General features: G+C 41.7%; 1 non-coding gene across 1 annotated transcript; it reads left to right on the forward strand.

The window, feature by feature from the left end:
• The first annotated feature begins 4,524 nt into the window (after window positions 1-4,524).
• Trnaa-cgc (transfer RNA alanine (anticodon CGC)) lies at window positions 4,525-4,597 on the forward strand. Its single transcript has one exon. It is a non-coding gene; the product is annotated as a tRNA-Ala (tRNA).
• Window positions 4,598-5,351: the final 754 nt, after the last annotated feature.

Below are 5,351 nucleotides of genomic sequence, written 5' to 3' on the forward strand. Positions count from 1 at the left end.
AAGTTTGACCTTGCAGACGCTTTGAAGTTCTCATATTGTGTGAACAGGGATGCTAATCCCTCTCCGACAAGCTGTTGCTTCCCCTTGTTAGAGGGACAGTTCTGTACATCGCTTTACGCCCATTGCGCTCTTGGCTTACGTGCAGCAGAGGGTATTACAGTGTGATACCCCATCTGCAAAAACCGTCTGTTCTGATGTTAATCTCATCAGGACATTAAATTATAATCATTAGTCCTCTACCTTCGTTTGCAAATTTAATCTCATTGTCTTTGTTCTCAGGCTCATATTGTTTACGCTTACTTATACATTTCTACCCCACAATCCATTGTGTGGTGTGAGTATAAGTGTATGTAGTGTCTCGGTTGTTATTTCTCTCCCTTATTTCTCTCCCCAAAGCCCTCTCTTCCTTTTCCAGGGACAAGTTGTACATCAGGAGGGAGACTGTATTAGGACGGGTTACACGAAATGTATATTGGAAGAACTAATATTGGTATTGAGACTACCTGAGATGCAGAAAGTGTCTTTATTATGAAGACTCCTGCTGCAGTTTGATGATCATCTCTACGACATTCCCATTTGTTTACTGTCAAGTCCGACCTGTGATGGTATCTTGACTGTACGATACTCCAGGAGAGTCAGTCAGTTGGGTGTCATGTTTTTAATAATGTCATTCTTACGTGATGGTACACTGTTATATTTCTGAACGGGTCTTGAAGAGACGAAGTATATTACCGAATAAAGTATACAGAGTATAATTTAAAAAAGATACAATGCCGTTCATATCTTTGCGAAAAAGAAAACTACAAGAAAGTCAACCTTGACAAAAAATTTTTACTTGATCTTTATTTACTGGATCTTTATTTACTACATTGTATTGAAATTTCTATTCTTGAACATTACGTTCCAATTCCACACAAAGGACGATAAAAAAAATAATCATCAAAAACTTGCACGGACCGCGCCCCTTCACTGTTCTGTATTTCCTCGTGTTATTTATTCCTGCGGTCTTTTCTCACAGTTACATGGCGTCACAATGTGGAGATTATTTCGGTGCTTAACAAATCCAGAACGTCGACAAAAGTGTGTCATCTGAAAAACACATATTCCAAATGAAAGTTACTGCTCTCTGACAGGAAAAACCATGCCCCAAGAAAACATTTGTTTCCACAACTGCTGATGAAGTTGCAGTGTATGACGTTTGTTTAGTTTTTAACTGTGCTAATATTGGCAGACTAGGGACGCTACAGGGGCAAGGATTTGATCCAGGAGCTGTCACACTGTGGAGATTGAAGGAAATCGATAACGGGAGAATGGATGCAGCTGACATTACTGTTACTCAGTTTGTAAGTCTGGTTAACCTAAGAGGACAAGCAAAGAAAAGACTGCTTGAAGATGAAAAGGAGAAAACTTATGGTTTGCACTGGTTCACTTATATAAGGTAAGGCCCAATACAAACACTGTCAAGTCTTTCATTCAGGTTTCCCGCAACTTACATTTTGGCATCTTCATGTACATTTTCCTCACAAATTTGAAATGAAATAAGTCAATACGACAGTAAACATTGGGTGGAAGGAATATTTCATTTACTACAATAGTGAGGCATTTATGTAAGACAAAGGCCTTATAAGATTTGGTATTTTTTCACAGAAATTTCGAGAGCTGTAAATCTAGCAAAAGAAGGTATCAATATTCTGTTCCACATATATTTGTAAAAATGGCATATTAAACTTTGTACAGAAATCCATTAATTTCGTTCTGACAGACGTTTCAAAGAATATACATTTGTGTTCACCTTGTTGAAAAAATTTCAGTTGTTTACAATTAAAAACGTATAATTTCAATAAGCATGGACACGTATGAGTGTATCCATTTACATCATTTTTAACAACTGCGCCAAACTTCGCTACATTGCTTGAAAACTTTGGACATTGATAAAGTTTTTCTCAATGTTCGAACTTCGTATAAGTTACTTCTTAATAAAATGGCAGGGAGCATAGATATGGCAATGTTACAGTGCTGTGTATGGAAAAAAATACTAACTTTCCTTTATTTCGCCTCAGCGGCATTAAATAATGTAAAATGTCGCAGGTGTACTCAGCAACTCTTAACAATTATTCTACCTACTTGCAAAACAGGTGTTAAAATAATCACCATTTAAATGTATTTAAAACATTTAAATAAAATTAAGATTCCATAAACATTTAACTTAGGTAATATTTTACTTTCAGTAAGAAAACGAAAATTAGCAAAGTAAGAGCTTTTAATGAATGTATCACCAAAGAGCAAAAAACTAATATATATAATTGACAGATTTAGAACAGAATTGAAAGGGAGATGAAAATAAACTAGAAAACATAAAATTGCGCTTTGAGCTTAGCTCACAAATACCACAACCGCTTGGTTCAGCTTAGACTCTAAACTACACACAATATCGACAGTAAAATTCAATGTCAGAATTTAATTAGAGATCTCACAGGAGTCTGCGACCTTGGCATAATAAGGCAAAGAAACTGTGCCTGTTTAACCAGCAAATACTTTAAAGTAAATAGACATTTGAAGATATTAATTTTTTATATCAGTTTGAACATCTGAACCCTCAGGATAAACCGCACATACGATTTTAAAGAACCTGCTAACCACCGGTATAAAGTTAATTCGAAAAACAGCTGGTTTTGTGGTACTCTGAACACCTGAGCATTAAGTGTCACACAGATTACAATTTTAGAGGACCAATCTCTACTCCTAATGAAAGGATAATAGAATAAGAAGTGAGCAAAATGGGAGCCGTTGTACACCTGTCTCAAGAGTAACTCGGCATGATCTGATTACCGGGGATTTTCATCCACATTAAGGACACAGGCCAGAAGAATGGTCACAAGTGAAAGCTACACAAAGCTATAGGCAGGAACTCAAAACAAACTTCAGTGGCCAGTTCCATAAAAGAACAATTGTCTTCTCTAATCGCATCCAACACTTAATCACAAGAAAATAAGGTGGTCACCGTTTATTTCGTCGCCGAACCTTGGTGAACATGTCCACCAACAAAGGGAGCAGGATGGATAGCTCACTGGAAATGGAGGAAAAAAGGCTGTATGAATATGTACCCAGAAATGTATCGTTACCACGGTAGATGTCACTGTCGAACTGCAGTTCCTCTGGCCACGTGCCGTGTGTGCATTCTGTGTTGCAGACTGTGTGATTGACGCAACTTACTGTAAGCAGCAAGATGGTGCGATATTCGTGTCGGTAACAAGCCGAGACGATGTTTGCGTATGCCCAAGAAGATGAGAACAGTCAAGAGGCAGCGCAGCTATACCAAAGCAAGTCCACTCACAGATACCAACCACCTCACACAACGTTCGTCTGTCTGAAAGGACCCATGATCACACAAATGCCCGAAAAGAGCTTGAAATTTTGTGCGATGTGGTTGGTATCATCTCGGCTTCTTCCCGACATGCATACCGGACCAATGTGCTGCTTATACAGTACGCTGCGTCAATCGCACAGCCTGCAACACACAAGGAGCACAAGGCACGTGGTCAGAGCAACTTCCATTCGTCAGCGCCATCTACCGTAGCAACTATGCATTTCCTGACACGTGTTCTCAGGACCCCTTTTCCTCCATTTCCAGTGAGGAATCCGTCCCAGCAGTTTGTTATTGACGTTCACTGTGTATGACTCTCCAGACGAAGATTCCATCTTAGAGTTTCCGATGGTCATATTGGCGACTCGTTAATGGCTCATGCGGGCATGGAAGTGTACACGATTCGAATCTTCGAGTGGCCTTCCACAGTACCTGACTCATTTGTAAGTGAGTCACTCCAGTCGTACGACAGAGCATTTAGTAATACAGCCGAACCTTGGACAAGTTTTAACACGTATCCAGTGTTCACCGGTGTTCGGCAGATGTGTATCGCCTTATAAAATATGCGATGTCATATTTAAGAACAGGCGGTTGTGAGCCATTCTGATCTATGATGACCAACCTAGGACGTGCTCTGGATCTACATCTACATCTACAGCTACACTCCGCAAGCCACCTGACGGTGTGTGGCGGAGGGTACCTTGAGTACCTTTATCGGTTCTCCCTTCTATTCCAGTATCGTATTGTTCGTGGAAACAAGGATTGTCGGTATGCCTCTGTGTGGGCTCTAATCTCTCTGATTTTATCCTCATGGTCTCTTCGCGATATATACGTGGGAGGGAGCAATATACCGCTTGACTCCTCGGCGAAGGTATGTTCTCGAAAATTCAACAAAAGTCCGTATCGAGCTACTGAGCGTCTCTCCTGCAGAGTCTTCCACTGGGGTGTATCTATCATCTCCGTAACGCTTTCGCGATTACTAAATGACCCTGTAACGAAGCGCGCTGCTCTCCGTTGGATCTTATCTATCTCTTCTATCAACCCTATCTGGTACTGATCCCACACTTGTGAGCAGTATTCAGGCAGTGGGCAAACAAGCTTACTGTTTTCGGATTGCATTTCCTTAGGATTCTTCCAGTGAATCTCAGTCTGGCATACCGGGCGAGGTGGTGCAGTGGTTAGCACACTGGACTCGCATTCGGGAGGACGACGGTTCAATCCCGCCTCCGGCCATCCTGATTTAGGTTTCCCGTGATTTCCCTAAATCGCTTTAGTCAAATGCCGAGATGGTTCCTTAGAAAGGGCACGGCCGATTTCCTTCCCCATCCTTCCCTAATCCGAGCTTGTGCTCCGTCTCTAATGACCTCGTTGTCGACGGGACGTTAAACAGTAATCTCCTCCTCCTCCTCAGTCTGGCATCTGCTTTACCGACGATCAACTTTATATGATCATTCCATTTTAAATCACTCCTAATGCATACTCCCAGATAATTTTTGGAATTAACTGCTTCCAGTTGCTGACCTGCTATATTGTAGCTAAATGATAAGGGATCTTTCTTTCTATGTATTCGCAGCACATTACACTTGTCTACATTGAGATTCAATTGCCATTCCCTGCACCATGCGTCAATTCGCTGCAGATCCTCCTGTATTTCAGTACAATTTTCCATTGGTGGCGAAGGACATCTTCGATCTGATTATCTGAAGAGGATACTGGTGCCGCGACTTACGGACTTAGTCCATCACCATGTCACTACCACTGACATTTGCATCGGCGCTCCGCGGGGAGGTGACGCCGTGGTCGGTGCGCACACGCGAACCAACACATTAGATGACGCAGGGGCCGTCGGGATGTATGTGATGGATCACGAGGACGACCACACAACACAAAGCCTGAAAACTGAAGCACAGGAGTCCGCGGACGCTGTGTTGGTGTCAGTGTAACAGGTACTACAGGATTATACAGCACCGGAGGTCGAGATCGCGAC

This window comes from Schistocerca nitens, chromosome 5 (genome assembly GCF_023898315.1).
Source record: "Schistocerca nitens isolate TAMUIC-IGC-003100 chromosome 5, iqSchNite1.1, whole genome shotgun sequence".
NCBI classification, from domain to species: domain Eukaryota; kingdom Metazoa; phylum Arthropoda; class Insecta; order Orthoptera; family Acrididae; genus Schistocerca; species Schistocerca nitens.